Source organism: Micromys minutus (assembly GCF_963924665.1).
Source record: "Micromys minutus genome assembly, chromosome: 3".
NCBI classification, from domain to species: domain Eukaryota; kingdom Metazoa; phylum Chordata; class Mammalia; order Rodentia; family Muridae; genus Micromys; species Micromys minutus.
The window spans coordinates 7491659-7510126 of NC_137972.1; positions in this window are offsets into that span (position 1 = coordinate 7491659).

Here is an 18468-nt window from a genome sequence, read left to right on the forward strand (position 1 = left end):
AATGAATGCTCCGGGTTCTTCACTTATTTATCAGGAGCTTAAGTACCAACTTCCCAACCTCATCTAAACCTAATTCCCACGCAAAAGACTTACCTCAATGCCCATCACCTGGGGATTAGGTTTAAGCATATAATCTCATGATCCAGGAACACAGACACTATCTACAGGCATTATCTAAATATTATAGAAGGTAGACCAGATGTTTGATGAACTTGTAGTTTATACATCAAAGAACAAAGTATCACTGCCACAGTTAATGGCTAGTGTCTGCATGTGAATATGAGAAAGACAGTATCTCAGAAAATAGAACATTAGTCTACAAAGAGGAAAGAAAAGAAATAGAGGCCATGATTTTAAAGTCTTGAATAGATAGAGAAAAAAATTTCTTGAGCTTAAGCAAGACATGGGGAGAGGGGAGAGGAAGGAAGGGGGGTGCAAAAGAAGAAAAACTAAAGTTGTGGCACTCCTTCCATGTTTTCATAATTTTAAGGCATTTGTTTCATACCAAACTAGAAAAACAGGAAGTACATGGAAGTAAAAGTAAACTGTTCAATTTTATTTTATAAGTACTTAAAGATTTATTATACGAACCATTATATCTGCATCGCTACATAGGATGTCCTGTAAAAAAATTAAAGCTCAGTATTTGGAGCTAACTGAATTTTAATAGATAAAGAAGCTAGTCTGTTTAAGTGAGAATGTGCCCACAGACAGACCAAGTCTGTGCTAAGGAAACATCTTTTCTGAGTAGAAACTGAACCCTGGACTCATGTTTTCCTACAAAGAGAAAGTCAGCTGAGCGTGCTCCTAGCCGCTCCCCCCAGAATGGCTTATCTCCAGTGCTAGATTCAGATGGAGCCAAGTAGGATTATGAGAAAAACAACAAACACAGAGGAAAGGAACAAAGGTCACCAGAACTCAGGGGACTAAAGAGCTTGTTCCTGAGGACAGACCTGGGCATAACCTTGGAATGTTCCCATGGACAGGGCCTAGAGGTCTTTCAGAAACCCAAGCACACAAGTACTGAGAAAATTAGCTTAGGCTTGTTCCTAGTGTGGCTCACACAAATGTTCTCATCAGTGAACTCACCTGTGTGACCCTGCAGACTCATGGGCAGGGCTCTCGAAAATGCTGGAAGGAAAGAGGAAATGATGTAACAACAGTACAATCTCAAAAGAAGAAAAGACAGATTCCCTGCTCCCACATCCTTTAGGAGACTCTCTCTCTAATCCTGTACTAGCATAATTGCATGGAATTTCCACCCAGGCAGGGTGAACATGTTTAGGGTGTCTCCAGATTACAAAATATGTTTTTTAAATGAGGACCGGAAACTAAAACATTTTAGCCCCCAAAAATGCTGTTTGACTTTTATAAATGACATCATCTGCATTAACCTATTGAAATGTCTCACCCTCCTCTTTTCTCACCTCCTCAATCCTCCTTTTCAATCTTTCCTCTGTTGGTACCGATGCCAATACCCACAATCCACCGGGGCTTCAGGACTCTTCTCTTTAAAATGCTCCTGTTATCCCTGTGTCTACACCACAGCATCCAGCCACATAGAGCGACTGGTCTTGCATCTTAAATTTCCTTTAGACGACCATAACATTCCTTTGGCTCTGGCCATCCTCCATATCACCTGGCTTGTAACTATGTCCGATCTGTTACCCTCAGCCGAGCGACTGACTCGAGCTGCTAGTGACTGAGACTCCCGCCCTCGAGCCACGGGTTGAGAAAGTCCCCCTCAGGGTTAGGATGGGCTGGCAGGTAGACCTCTTATCAGACTTCGTGTTACAGACACACTGGTTAATCATCCCACAGCTACCTAGAGTCTCTTTTCCTTTAGCTGGTGTGCTAAAGGATAGGAAAATACTCCATGTCCTTCAGGACCTAAATTCAGCGTCATTTTCTCTGTGACCGTTTCTTTACCTGATTCACTGACCCAAATTATTCTACACTTTTGCCTTGTCAGAGAATTTTGTTGGTGTTTCTTGTTTTTTATTTTATTTTATTTTTTTAATATCCTTACTATTTCACAAATCCAACCCAAGAAAATGCTCCAGTGGCTCTTCTGGCCCTTGCTAGGATCTCTCTGGCTGTCCCCCCATCATCACAGGAGGAATAATTCCTTCCTGCTGTGTCCATGACATTCTCTATGGCAGAGGTGTCTTTCGTTCTTTGTGTTCTCTCCACTGAATTCCTGCTTGGCAGCCAGCGGGATATCAGTAGATTGCTGTGAACCCTCAACTCAGAGATCAGTTAATAATGTAGTCTAGTCTTCCAAGGTCTTAAAACAGATATTAAATCTGATTTACTTGAATTCTTTCCTTATTCTCTCTCTCCCTCCCTCAATGCCAGAGATCCAATGGCAAACAAAGCCTAAAAGTCTTCCTGGACCAATGATGATGACATAAAAATTAGGCAGGTATTATAGCCAGGTGTGGTGGGTCAGGTGGGAGCGGCACAGGGCGATCTCTGCAAGTTCAAGGCTTATATGGCAGTGCTATGTCAGACTGGGCTGTGTAGTGAGACCCTGACTTAAAAACAAACCAACAAAATATAGCGATGATTGGAAGCCTGTACTGATAGAAGCTTAGGTTTTTAAATAATGGGCTGATGAACAGCTGTGCAGGTTAGCTGAGGATGGAAAGGAGCCAGAAAAGGTGTATCTATTTCCACATCTATATTTATTATCTATCATCCATGTATATACGTATGCATGTGTGTACCTACCTACCATATATAATGTATGTCATCTACATAATTTAATGGAATAAATTATCAATTGGATATTAGAAGATAAACAACAGTTAGCAAGTGAAGGAGTGGAGGAAAGTCATACCTAAGCAGAAAAGGTCTACACCAAGATACAGAGGAGCTGGTCACTCCATTATCACCACTGAGCTGGGCAGGGTGGGAAGGCAGGGCAGGGAGGAGAAGACATACATTCTAGAAGAGAGCATTTAGAAACATAAAGATAACATCACAGCCAGCTCACTCAACCCAGATTTGCCTTTCCTGATTTCCAGGAACAGCACAGCATTCTTAAAAGCCGTGCTGGTCTCTGTCAAGACTGAGAACTGAAACAGAGAGCATGTTTGCATGGGAAGAGCTTCCAAATGTTTACAGTTCCCAGCAACTTACATACCCCAGAACCAACAGAAACACACCGGGAGACCAAAAGGCACTCAGCTCCCAGCAGAGGAAGCGAGATAATCCCCCATCAGGAGGTGCAGAGATTTTGCTTTGTCTGGTATTATGAGAACAATCTTATCATGGACATAAATCAACCACAAACTATTTTGTTTTAGTAATTATTTCATTTTTTTAAAAAATATGTATTATATTATTTATCTAATTATTCTATATGTGAGGGAGGAAGGAATGGGTCAGAGGACAACTTGCAGGAGTTTGGTCTCTCCTTCTACCATGTGGGTCTTGGGATAAACTCGGTTCATCAGGCTTGGCAGCAAGGATCTTTAACTACTGAGCCACTTTTCTGGTCCAAGAATTATTATCATCACACAATAAACAGAATAATGCCTTTCCCCTAAAGTCCTATTCCGAGAATCTCGAGATGTGCTGTCCTACAGAGCAAGTGGAATTTTGTACATACTATGGGGATAAAGTGCTTTAAGGGGATTTTTCTGAATTGCACAAATATGTGCAAAGTAGCCACAATGCTCCTCAACTCGAAAGGGAGGTAGAAGGCTCAGAGTTTCAAAAGATGTGACCTCTAGAGCAGAGAGAAGCTATGCAGTATTGATGGAAGAAGCCTGTCAACCTAGCAAGTACTAGCAACTTTTAGATCCTGGAGCGGCGCAGAGAAAGTATTTGTCCCTTGAGCTTTCTAGGAGAGCAACCTGTGACCTTTTAGCCCAGTGACATTTACCACTGACTTCTCATCTTCAGATCATGTGACGGTATGACTCTGTTACTTCCATCAACCTCATGTTCATGTGTCACAGTCATGCGCAGACACACTTGTTTTTCCAGCACCTGTCTTGTTCACCATTAATGCCTCTCTTCCAGCATAATGCCAGACAAGTAAATACATCCTAAAAATATTTAGACCCGATTAATTAGCTAAATAGTCCGTTTACTGTTGAGCTCATGATTCCCACACAAGAAAGCAGATCAAAACTCTGAATTTTGCCAGATATTCACTATTATATACTTTAAAAAGTAAGAAAAAAGAAAGGAAGGAGGGAGGGAGGAAGAAAAGAAAAAAGGAAGAAAGAATGGAAGGAAGGAAGGAAGGAAGGAAGGAAGGAAGGAAGGAAGGATGGAAGGGAAAAAAGAACTAAGTCTCTCAAGTGTCTTTTTTGCCATCTTACATTTTGGCCAGAAGAGTTACCTAAGAACACAGGTCCATGTGGTCTGTTTTACAAATATACGCAAGTAGCCACACACTGTTTCTGCTAGTGTATATCTGATTCATTGCAATGAGCATTGTTTGAAAATCATCTGGTGTGTGGAGCAATGTTGGTTTTCATTATAAATATATGATATCTTATCTACTTAATCTCTTTTTGTTAAGATACATGGTTACGTATAATTGTTAGAATAGTACATTTATAATATGCTTTTAGGTAACATTATGTTATCAGAAATTTGGGGAGCCTGGTGGAGATCCCTCATATTAACTGGGGGAAATAAGAGTCCCCTAATGGAGTGTGTAATCTCATTAATAAAGAATTTAAGAATAAACTCAAAAAGGAGCTTGAGGACAGTTGTACTAGAGTCTATAAGAAAAACCCCAGGCCTAGAGAGATGGCTTAGTGTTTCAGAACACTTACTGTTCTTGCTGAGTATCCAGGTTTCCAACACCCATGTAGGGGCTCACAAAAGTCTGTAATTCTTCTGACCACAGGATCCTCAGCATACATACAACACAAAATACACTCAGACACAGACTCTCAAGCACACACACACACACACACACACTATAACAAATACACTCACACACCAAAGAACCTGATTTAAATCCTCAGGACCCAAATGGCAGAAAGAGGGAACTTACTCCTTTAAGGTATTCTCTGTCCTTCACAGATGCAGTTGCATGAACGCATATTTTCTCTCTCTCTCTCTCTCTCTCTCTCTCTCTCTCTCTCTCTCTCTCTCTCTCCTCTCCTCTTCCACACAATTATTTAATTAATTTTTTTCTATAATTCTAAAATCGTAAATCTGGCTCCTTTCTCTAATTTTAATGGTAGTAACCCAGTCTCAACTTGTAAAAGCATGTCACATGGTAGGCACTTTTGTAAACATATTATATGCTTTGGGTTACTTCTCATTAATTCCCTGTGAATTAGCTATTTATCTTTTAGATGAACAAACTCATGTATAGAGAGGGCTTAGCCACTGAGTAGCATTAGAATTCATGAAGTTAGAACCATAGGAAAGGCTGTTGGTGCACACAATGCAGTGTCGTTAAGTCTCCAACTGGATCTACTTAAAGCTGAGCTCAGTTACTGTTCTCACCTTCATCTGTCTTCTGAAGTACTTGTTCTGATGACGATCCTAACTTCAGTGGTGTTTCCTTGGCTTTTAGAATGACATGAGATCCCAAATTTCATTCAATAGATTGAACAACACCTCCAATATTCATTGATATCTCGGGTCATGATATGTTGACAGTCCATTCCTCTATTAGATTGTAAACTATGTATGATTGCTAACGTTCATAATGACAGTTTAACCAATCTTACTTTTATATGTGTGTATGTGTGTGAATGTTTGTGTGAGTGTGTAAAGTTTGTGTATGTGTGAATGTTCATATGTGTATAAATGTTTGTGTGTGTGTGTGTGTGTGTGTGTGTGTATGTTTGTGCATACTCACCTTGGTATGCATGTACATGTCAGAGGATGACCCCAGTGTTGGTCCATGCCTTCTGCCCTATTCTGGAAGACTTTCATTTGCTGTTGTGTGTGCTGGCCTAGCTGTCCCACTAGCCTCCAGGACTTCTTTTGTCTTCCTATCCCATTTCTTCATAGAAACACTGAGATTAGAGATCAGCGCTGCTACACCTGACTCTAGTAAGGTTCTGGGATCCAGACACAGGCCCTCATGCTTACACATCAATCCTGTTACCCGCTGAGCCATCTCCACAGCCCCTGGGTGACCAGATTTGAAAACATCCCATTGTATAGCAATAACAAGAAGGATGCTCTCCTCCCTTCACTTAGGCGTTGTGCAAACAACTGTGTTCCTGCAACTTTGTCAGCAGCACAAAGCAACCAGACATCCTCTTAGCTCACTCAGAAGTCAGCTTTAATTCCTATGTTTTGTTTGCTTCTTTGTAATGATTTTGGACTCCGGCTATCTAAATACATGTACATACACAAGCAAGCATATGTCTTAATTTCCTAATGTTGTGAAGAGACACCATGACCATTGCAACTCCCCCCCCAAGGTTTTCTTTTATTTTATTATTTTTTTTACTTATTCACTTTACATCATGCTCACTACCCCCACCCATTCATGCCCACCTACAACCCTTCCCCATGCCCCGCCCCTTCTCCTCTATGCCAGTGAGCATCCCTCCCATACCCTGGCACTTCAAGTTTCTGAGATGCTAGGAGCTTCATCTACCACTGAGGCGAGACAAGGCAGCTCAGCTAGAGAAATATATCCCACAGACAGGCAACAGCGTTTGTGAACCTTGTCCTCCACACCCCTGCTCCAGTTGTTCAGGGCACACATGAAAACCAAGCTACACGTCTGCTGTGAATGTGCAGAGCAGCGTAGGTCCAGCCCATGTATGTTCTTTGGTTGGTGGTTCATTTTCTGAGAGCTTCAAGGGTCCAGGTTAGTTGACTCTGCTAGTCTTTCTGTGGTGTTCCTACCCCCTTTGGGGCCTGCGATCCTTCTCCCTGTTCTTCCATAAGAGTCCCCAAGTTCCATCCATTGTTTGGCTGTGAGTGTCTGCATCTGAGTTAGCTGCTGAGTGGAGCCTTTCAGAGGACAAGATGTTTCTATTTGCAAGTGTAACAGAATATGATCAATACTGTCAGGAACTAGTACTTACGCATGGTTTGAATATGCTTGGCCCAGGGAATGGCACTATTTGGCGGTGTGGCCTTGTTGGAATAGGTTTATCACTGTGTGGATGGGCTTCAAAACCCTCATCTTGGATGCCTGGAAGTCAGTATTCTGATAGCAACCTTCAGATGGAGATGTAGAACTCTCAGCTCTTCCTGCACCATGCTTGCCTGGATGCTGCCATGCTCCTGCCTTGAAGGTAAAGAACTAAACCTCTAAAATCTGTAAGCCAGCCCCAATTAAGTGTTGTTCTAATAAGAGCTGTCTTGGTCATGGTGTCTGTTCACAGCAGTAAAACCCAAACTAAGACAAATGGGTCTCAAATTGAGGTTGTTATTGGTTGGACATTCCCTTAGTCTCTGCTCCATTCCCTGTCCCTGCATTTCTTGTAGACAGAATAAATTTTGGGTTGAAAGTTTTGTGGGTGGGTGTCTCTATTGCTCCACAGGGGTTTCTGCCTGGCTACAGAAACCTCTTCAGGTTCCGTATCACCAAAGTTGTGGGTTACAGCTCAGGTCACCCCCATGGATTCTTGAACACCTCCCTTATCCCAGCTCTCTGTCTCATCCTAAAAATTCTCCCCCACCTGCTTACCTCTTTCAGTTGTAAGTTTCCACTCATTTTCATGGCCATCTTTCCTGTCCTTCCCCACACTTGATCCTGAACCTCCCCATTCCCATACCCTTTCCTCCTGGTTCCCTTCCTCTATCTGCTTCTTAAGACTATTTTATTTCTAAGTAAGATCCAAGCATCCTCACTTGTTCCTTCCTTTTTGTTTAGTTCCACTGAGTCTGTGGAGTGTATGTAGCATGGTACCTGTACTTTAGGGTAACACTCATCAGCTGTAACAAGAAGAGAAAGTGACTAGACGAGGCTTGAACATTTGAAAGCCCAAAACTCACCCACCAGTGACATCCTCCAACAAGCCCACTCCTACTCCAACAAGGCCACACCTCCTAAAGTTGTGTCCTAATGCAGTATTTGAATATATAAGATTGTGGAGAGCATTCTCATTCAAAGCACCACAGCACATTAACATGAGCCATCAGGTTATGATAATATTACACTCCAAGAAAAATCAGAACAGAACATTTTGTCTCGCTGTATAAATCATGAAATCCTTGCCCAGCATGTCTCTGAGCATCTATTGAAGCATCTAGATTTTTCTAGACATTGATATGATAAATGAATAAAGGAAAAAGAAAGGCTTCTTAGTTACATCCTTGACTAAAGGTATCTGTATTTCTCATTCTTCCCAGGGAATTAAGGAACCAAGTCTGATGCTCAGATTTTTCTTTCTGGGGGAATTCAGAGCCTTGCTTGCTTCTTGAGACCCCCACTTTCTCAAGTTTCTTGACTCTTTCAACAACAACAACAAAATTTTTTTGCAAACATTAGCTTCAGACGATTTGTGTTTCTTTGGACCATTACTTTTTTTTCCCCCACTTATTCTTAAGGCCACCCTGGTGACCAATTCAGCTGTTCTGAGTTTCAAGTACTATTGCACATTCTGGGATTATCTCAATATAATAGGGTAGAAATATGCCATGAATTAGGGTTCAATTGTGGTTAAATGGCTGGCTGCAGTCATAGAAAGAATTTCACACCAGATGAGAGAAAGCAGTTTGATCCTGTCAGGGGGCCCATTTTCCCATTCATTTGCCAATTCCCAGTTCTTTTTTGAAAGGTGTTTTCTAAACCCTTTGAGGTCTAGTCTACCAAGACAACTGGAAATGTGCCAAGAGGTTGTAATTACACTGGGCAAATTGTTGGCTATAATATGTGCTGGGTGATATTTCTAAGACAAGAGAAATTACAATGGTTCTTTGTAAATTAGAAAGGAATTCGAGTTACCACCCACCAACTTCTTGGCATAAGGCTTTGATGGAGCCTACAATTGTTCAGCTAAAACATACTCTGGAAGATGGTGTCTTGCTTCAGTTGACAAATACTTCTAGGGTGACCGAGGGTCAGAGTAACAGTAGTTTTCTTCTTTTTCCCAGCCACTGAAGCAATAAACAGAGTATACAGGGCCAGGGAACAGAATAATAAATAAATAATGAATAATAATAAATAAATAAAATAAAAATAATAAATAGAATCATAAATAGAAAAATTAATAAATAGAATGCTTACATTCTAAAAATGTGGGAGTGAAGCAAATTATGGGTTTGTCAAGCTGGAGAGACTTCTCAGTGATGAAAAGTATGCAGTGTTGCTGGGCAGACTCTCTTCTCTTATAACCCAGTTTCTAAAGGATCGGATGATGTCTTCTGTCCTTGAGGATGCTTGCATACCTGTGCACATAGCCACACACAGATGAACCCACATATACATTATTTTCAAGTAAATACATCATTTAAAACTTGTGAGGCTACAGACCTATTTCAGTAATTAAAGACCATGCCTTGGACACGGTACCATACCCTAGGGCTTGAACTCAGGGCCTTATAATTCTCAACACGTACTCTACTACTAAATTAATTCTTCTTTCGGCTCTTTTACTCCCTCCCTTCTTTCCTTTTCTTTTTTCACTCCTTTCACATTCTTACTTTTCAATTTTTGATCCAAGGTCTTATTAAATTGCCCAAACTGGCCTTGAACTCACTCTGAAGTTCACCTTGGTCCTGAACGTGTGAACCTACCAAGTAACTGGGATTAGAGGTCTGTGCTACCAGGCCTGTCAAAGTTCCTTTCAAATGTGTATTCATAAAACAGGACTGGCACAAGTAAAGCCTTAAAAGAGACTTTGATGTTAGGATTACTTTTAATGTATCTTTGCTTTTCTACTTTTTCTTTAATTTTTTTTTATCCCCCTCTGTGGATATTTCCACGTTACGAAGGATCTGTGTTCAAGTTAACTGTCTTAGCTTGAACTGTCAACTTGGCATAACCTAGCACCCTCTGAGAAAGGAGTCTGAATGGGGTTACTGCAATAATTAGATTGGCCAGGAGGTGCATCTATGAGAGAGTGTCTTAAAAATTAATTGGCATAGGAGGACCCAGCCTACTGTGAGAAGCACCATTCCCTAGCAGGTGGTTCTGAGCTATATTAATAGGCTAGGGACTTTGAGAAATCCAGCAGTCAGGGTTTTTCTGTGGTTTCTACTTCAAGTCTTGCTTGAGTTTCTGCCCTGAATTTGTTCAGTGACAAACTGTGACCTAAAAGTGTAAACTGAATGAACTGCTTTGTCTCCTAAGTTGATCCCCAGAGTGACTTGTCACAGCAGAAAGGAAAGAACCTGTAGTAATTATAGTGAATACTTCAGTGAATCACTCATGTTCTCAAATGGATTTTTAGTATACCAAGTTCATTTGAATTCAGCTAGTATTATGAATTATATACATTTCTGGATAGATATAAAACTTGTTGGTAATGCTCTCTCTCTCTCTCTCTCTCTCTCTCTCTCTCTCTCTCTCTCTCACACACACACACACACACACACACACACACATACGCACACATATACACAAACACCTATTCTAATATTATTCTCTCATACATTACATTCTAACCACAGTTTTTCCTTCCCCTCCACTCCTACCAGTTTCCCCACCAGATACACTCCCCCTGTTTCCCTTCAGAAAAAAAAAAAAAAAAAAAAAAAAAAGGCAGATCTCCCAGAGATATCTGAACATGGCGTGACAAGTTACAACAAGACTAGGTCCATCCATCCTCTCATATCAAGGTTGGAACCTAGAAAAAGAAAAATGAGCTCAAGAGCAGGTACAAGAGTCAGAAACAAACCCACTCCATCTACGAGGACTCTCTCAAGAACCCACACTACATAGACACAAGGTATTAATAGAGGACCCAGATCAGAACCGTACAGGCACCATAATTGTTACTTCAGTCCCTGTGAGCACCTCTGAACCCTGTTTAGTTGGTTCTCATTTTATCCTTGATATATAACCTGCTTTGTTCCTGAAAATAAGAAAATCTGAAATCCAGGTGAAGTTCTTTAAAAAGCTAAAGTCATTATTCAAACATCAACATTTGACTTCCCTGCCCCTATAGGCTTGAAGATATATTATAATGCAAAATGCACTTTGTCCAACTTCAAACGTCTCCGAGGTCTATCACAGTCTTGACACTATTTTTAAGTTCAAAGTCTCTTCTGAGACTCATGGTCATCTCTTAACTGTAAAATCAAAAGTGAAAAGCAGATCACATATGTCCAACATACAGTCACACAGAATATACATCACCAATCCAAAAGGGAGAAAATCAAACGTAGCAAGGAAATACTGGATCCAAGCAAGACTGAGAAACAACAGTGCAAACTTCACTTTCTGATGCCCAAGTTCTCTTCAGCTCTCCAACTCCTTTCATCTTTGCTGACTGCAATACATTTCTCTCTTTTCCGCATCTTTCACCATGTCAGCAGCTTTCCATGGCAGGTGTCCTGTGACTCTGGTGCCTCCAGTATCTTGAGAACTCCAACACAATCCAGACTTCGCTCTTAATGCTTCACACAATGACCTCTCTAGGCCTCTGTGGAGGGACATCCTTGACATACACCTGCCTTCTAAAGCCCCTTTCTTGTGTCCTTGAATCTAAAGCACAAATCACATGACCAAATCTGCCAAGGTCTGCTGCTGGAGCTTGCCCCTTCCTTCAGTTACAGTCATACCAGCTTTCTGTTGTTGATGCTTCTTTCATTGTTTCCATTTTTTAAAAATTCCTTTCCTAGGTTGGAAACTTACCTTGATGGGATCTTGCCCTGAGGTCACCAAACTCTCTACAACCCTTTCAGCATCAGGCTTTCTTTCAACTTCGCCTTAAGCACTGAACTTTGATCCATTATACTTCCCTGTTCTCCTTTTCTCCTCAAATTGTACATACTGCATTTCTTTTTGTCCAGCTTGTTTTTTTTCACTATATGTCGACATAAGAATGCTTACTAATAACCATACAACATAGTCAACACTAGGCTATCTTAAAATTCCATTAATCAATGTTATTAATCCAAAATCTTCAATTTAGCCACAGGCAGATTTTTATTTTATTGACAAGCCAGAAAGTAGCCACGTTCTCTGGCAAGATATCAAGAGGGCTTGAGAGATGGCTCAGTGGTTAAGAGCACTGACTGCTCTTCCAGAGGTCCTGAGTTCAATTCCCAGCAACTACATGGTGGCTCACAGCCATCTGTAATGGGGATCTGATGCCCTCTTCTGGTGTGTCTGAAGCCAGCCACAGTGTACTCACATATATGAAATCAATCGATCAATCAAAAAAAAAAAAAAAAAGCAATATCACAAGAAAGGTCTTTAGCCCACTTAATAATATTCTTCCTCTCTGAAAGCTCTTGAGATAGGCCATCATAATCTACATAGTTCTTATCACTAAATTCCACTGTCTTCCATCCTCCTACTAGGATAGCCTACTAAACATCACTTAAAGTATAAAAACATTTTTCTAGTCCAAAATTCCAAAGTCTTCTATCCTTTTACAACAAACAGTATAATCAGGGCTATCGCAGACACACCCCACTCTTGGTACCAACTTCTGTCTTCATCATTGTTCTGTTGTTGTGAGAGATACCATGACACCATAACCAGGGCAACTCTTACAAACAAAAGCTTTTAATCATGAGCTTGCTTGTAATTTTGGAGACTTCATCCATTATCATTATGCCAAGGAGCATGGAGGCAGGCAAGCACAATGCCGTAGAAATAACTGTGAACTAAATCCTGAACCACAAGAGGGAAGGGGAGAGTGAAGGAGGGATGGAAGAGGGCTGGAGGGAGGCAGTGGGAGTGAGGGGGGAGGGCGCGGGGATGACTCCTGGACATGGTATAGTCTTTTGAAACTGCAAAGCCTATTTTCCAGTGACAACCTCCTGGTCCTTCTAACTCTTTTCAAATCATGCCACTCCCTGGTGACTAAGCACTCTAAGCACTCAAATCAATGATCATATTGTGGTAGGGCTCTTCTAATTCATACCACTTCAGCTTTTCTTAAATTTTCCCCTATGTCTTTACTTATAATTCAAAGAAATTAATCTGGTTAAAAAATGAATAGCATCTACCATTTAATGAAAAGAAAATATAGGCATATTTTTGTAACGTGTAATAAAAATACCTTCCCATTTATTTTGTTCAAGCTAAGTCCATCTTTCTGCAAAGGTGGACAATGAAAATAATTACTGTGGGCAGGTGCTTGCTTTGCATGCATCAGACCATGGGATTGACCCCCAACATTATTACATAGCCAAATCTGAAATAGTGTAAGGGGGGGAGGGGTGCGGATACTAAGGTGTAAGTCCCTAATTGGTTCTTGATTTGTCAATAAAGAAGGCCGGCAGCCAATTACTGGGCAGAAGGTACAGGTGAGACTTCTGGGTCACATGGGAAAAAGGAGATGCCAGGTAAAAGAAAGGGTCTTTTTCTGCCTTGCTTGGCAACAAGAAGAAAACAGCAACCGTGTAAGAGCTCAGGGCTCTGCTGTGGGTGGGTTGCCAGAGATGTTTGGCAGGAGCTGATCAGAAGAGGCCACTGAGTTTGGGACAGAAGGAGATGGTGGTCTGGTAAGGGCACACATTTCCAGGTGGAAGGTATCAGTGCCCAGCAATTGTGCCACAAAAGGCAAGCGATAAAGTCGCAAGCTGAGTGTGTGTCCTTTATCCACGGACTCAAAGGTTTCTAATAGGGCTGGTAACATGGTCCTTTCATAGCAAGGGTCTCAGGAGTGGGCTGGTGGAGTGGTGACTCCCAAACAAACTAGGGCAGGAAAGTGAAGCCGGGTCAGTGTTGGCAGCCAATCCAGCTAAGCAGAGTGGAACAGGAGAGCTGGGGGTGAGCTGGGGGTGAGCTGGGGGTGAGCTGGGGGTGAGCTGGCGGTGCGGCAGCTCCCAGTAAGGCGGCAGTGTGCATTTAAAACTACACACAACAGAATAGTATTGCTCACTTGTAGACAGAGCACTCAGGAAGTGGAGGCCGTGCGAGTGGGAGTTCAAAGTCACCCTCTACTAATAGTGAGCCCGAGACCAGGATAGGCTACAGAAGACCCTGGCTAAAAAGAAAAACAACTCTTTTTATTAACTGATGCAAACATTTTCTTTGGGGATCTATATTAGGACTTTATCCCAATTGGGTTTTAGGGCAGATGTAACTAAGCACAGACCTTAGCGCTTCCTGTACAGAGTTCATCTGAACCCACCTCCATTTGGACTTGCTATTTTCTTAGTTTTTTTCCACTCACAGTAGCTCTATCAGGCAACTCTTTTCAAAAATCCTTCCCTCCAAGCCAATCTCATCCTCTCAAAAGATACAAACCTACCAAGTATTTTTTTAGAGAGAGCGTGATGGTCAGAGAGTTTCCAAAGTTCTGATTGCAAGATCGCCAGGTTTCCTTTCTGTGGCTGTCACCCAGTCCCAAGTCCCTAGAACCCAAGAAAGGCTTCGTCGGCCCTGGAAACCCCTCTTTCATTTCAAATTGCCTTTCAATCCCAGCCTGGAAACGAGGGCTGTAACTCATTTCTCAGGATCAAGGTATTTAACATTAATCTGAAGATTTAATTTTCTAAGAAGAAAACTGAAACAACTTCCGTATTAAAGCTCAAATACTGAGCAGAGGTGTCAAGTCCTGCACCCCAGGAAAGGCTGCCTTCTAGTGGTATCTTGATGGGGTCATTGGCTCAGAGTACAGGCTCAAGCCCTGGAGACTGCACACAGTTGGTCAGTAGTGAAAGGAAAGGTGACAGAAGCCATCTAGGGAAGACTGGCAAACGAGTGAGGTTTCTGGACATGGCCAACTTGTTGCATGTCATTTTATAAACACGATTCCTTGCCTGGCACCACATTCACCTGATTATCTCTTCATTCCAGCTAGTTTTGCCAAGCCGGAGCTCCTAGATAGCTCTCCCGCCAGCCCACGTAACACCCGGTTACCTCTTCCCTGGAGCTCAGTCATTTGCTCGGTCCTCCCATTCCAAAGCTGGCTGAATTCTGCCCCAACTGTGCTTTCTCTTCCAACCCACTTTAATGCTGTGAATGGAAGACACCAGAAAGTTCTAATGCTTTAAGAACAGCCAGATAGGACAACTGCTGGGTGCAGAATCTATTGCCCTAAAATCATCAGAATTCCACTGGTGGCGGTGGCCGCCACTGGTTCTAGTTGCCTCCAGGTCTTATGTGGAATCAGTCTCCTCTCCTCCAAGCCTGGCCAAAACTGCCTCCTCTCATCCCTTCCTTTTCCTCCTGGGAACCAGAAATCCCACCCTTTTTCTATCTCCCACCGGATTGGCTACACTGTTTTTATTGACATATTCAAGAACCAATTAGAGAAATGACATGTCTACCTACATCTCTGCTACAGATGGTGAGACAACATGGGGCAGGAATCCACTGGAAATTTGTTGCATGCCCGACGTCTCCCCAGCAAGAACGACGCGCGGCAACAGGATTCTTCTGCAAGCAATGTTTATTGTACATTTCTCTTGAGCAGGGGACCCCAAGGAAGAAAAGTGCACTGCTTATAAATGCCCAGGAGACTCGTGTCGCTACCTGATTGGTGCGCCTTCCAGTACCTCATTAGCATGCACCGAGAGCGGGCTGTGACATGTGTGGTACATGCGCACTACGTCCCTCAGGCTGGACAACAGCTCTGTTTGCTGAATCATCGGCAGGAAGCTGGAGCCATCTTTGGGTGCGGCACAAACGGCTACCAACAGAAATTTGGGATTCTTGGCCTATTGAGTTAGAGATTTCATGTGGTCGAGCAGAGTAGAGTTGTTTCACGTGATGGCTCAGGCTCCAGAACCTTGAAACAAAGAAAACAGGGCAGTTTCTGCTTACAGGCTCGAGCTAGAGAAAGGATGCTGCCTGCTTCCTTAGCAGATATTGATTGGAATGAGTTTTAATTCAAAGGTCTGTCTGATGATCCTGGGCCAGAAGGCTGAAGACTGATGCTCCAACTTTCTGACATTGGGGCTGTATAGGTTGGCAGCGGTCTCTATAATTGGCCTCAGTTCTGGAAGCTGTGTAAGGCTTTCTATATTTTCAGAGTGTTTGTCGTTCTCGGATTTCTGACGGGATTGAAGACTAGTTATGATCTCATAGCCAGCCCAGGCTGTTTAGCATTGAAAAAAAAAACATATTTAACTGGATAGTTTTCAGATAGTATACAAGTTAAAACCAGGACATAACAGATTCGAAATTATAAGGATAGATAACAGTGTTCTTCTTAATTGGCAAAAATGATGGACTGGATGTTAGGCATATCTTATACTATATAATTTATAAAATAGTAATAATTGTGATCAATTTATATTCAAGAGGAAAGAGCCTTTTAACTGGACAAAAAGGAGAAAATGTGGATTGCTGTCTATTTGCAGGTGAGGGCTGGCACAGGATAGGTCGGGAGTCTGTGATTGCACAGTGGAAAAGGAAGGCGGGCAGAGAACTTTAGAGACAAGCACAGAGAGTACAGAGAGACAGAGAAGATGGAGGAAGAAAAAGACAATCCAGACTCTGTCGCTACCATCTCTGACCAGCAGAAAAGGAGCGACAACACAGCGTTCTTCTCAAAGCGGTTTATTCAGGAACCTTACAGCATGCCAGTGAAAATCTTTCTGTCCCTGTTCTGTCTCTCTTTCTGTTTCTCTTCCTCTCTTCTGCTCCCAAGCGCAATCCTTTTATCCTCTCTCAACTCCACCTCCTCAGTCCATGTTGCCTGGCTGCAGTTCATAGGTCCGAGTCATCTGGCCTGATCTTGAGTCATAGGTGCGCCTGCGCAGCTCGAACGGTGGGAGTGGCTAATCTTGGGGACAGGAGGAAGTCAGTTGCTAGTCATAAGACTAGGCCGGAGTCTTGGGACTGCTGCCACACCTTCTCTCCACAAGACTCCGTGTGGCTTTAAATAGCCACCGGTATCTATTATTATCTTATAAGAGATGGACAATTACAGGACAATTTGTCTTATCTAGGTGGACAGTTTATATCAATATCAATTGGCTCTGAGTTCATTGTGTGGGTGTTTTGTGGGTTGAGAATTTGCTAATATAAATCCGAATGACAAATTACAAGCCTCTAGAGTTTTGATTTTTATCTGGTTACAGAGATTTTTGACAGTTAACCACAGGAGGAGGATGGTTGGAAATGTGAGAAAAATCTGGAGCAAGAGAACCACGAGATGGGCAGTCACTGCTTAGTGATAGCCGTGGAGGCGGCAAGACCACCAGGGCCAGAGAGCAGCTGACGTTAGCGTAGGATGGGCTTTTCAAATACTTCTCGCTACAGTTTTTCATGGCTGCAATGGGTGAGGTCTGAGAATGCAGTGTCCTTAGAGACTTCACCCCAGGATTGCTTCTTGCTACTGATATGCCTTTCTTGTCACTGTATTTATCCCAGTGACTCCTGGGTATTAGCCTACCCTTTTGGGGCAAATTTCTTGTTGAGAAACATGAATATAAATCTTTATGAATTAATACTGTTTCGATAAATTAATAACTTTATAGCGTTCCTGATTTGATTTAAATAAGTTTAGGAAGAAAGTTTAGGAAGACAGTTTTGTTTTTCCAAATGATGTAATAAAGTTAGAATCAGGAATAGAATATGCCTCCTCATCATAGAATAGTAAGTAAAGGCTGCATAATTAGGAATACAATGAGATTTCATAAATTACACTGAGAAGAGAAATAGGCTTGGGACAAATTGGTAGTCAAGGAAAAACATTGGTCTTAGGTTGGGTCCAAGGATGAAGCAACAGGCGCACTGTGATAAAGCACTGTGATAAACTGTGATAAAACTGTTGCTTCGAACTTATAATTGGCTTATAAAATGAAACATCTCTCTGTGTAACTCTTTTGTGTGACATTTTGTCTATGAGGTATTTTTTTAAAGAACTTTTGTCTAATAAGGTACAAGAAGGCCAGAGAAAATAAATAAAGTGTGGCATTTGGGACTCAACAACATTCATCATATATGTCTATATGTATGTACAAACCGAGTACATATGTGTCTAGGTATATGTGTATCTGTAACTATGTATTAATACTTGTGGAATTGTTATGACAGGCCCTGCCAAAGTGTGTGTGTCTGTGTGTGTCTATGTGTGTGTTTGAATTCTCCCTTTTTCTTTTCACCCCCTCTGGCTCAGGGAGAATTAATAAACTCCCAGCCTCTCTCCTGGCCAGTGAGGGACCCTTGAACCAGAGAGAAAAGAGCCCTAGCAATTAAGCCTTCTTTTCTTAATCTCCTGCTACTAACAGTAGGAATTAATTACCAAAGGCCAGCAGCTTTTGGCCTTAGAACATCAAAGAGTTAAAGGAAGGGAAAAAATGCCAAATACTAAGCAATTTTTGCCCCAGCAATTGCAATTTTGCCTCTCCCAAACTGGCAAAGATTAATTTATTAAGTTGCTGCAGAAAGACTAGTTTATTAAAAGAGACTAATTTATTAACAAAGATGGAGAAGTGATT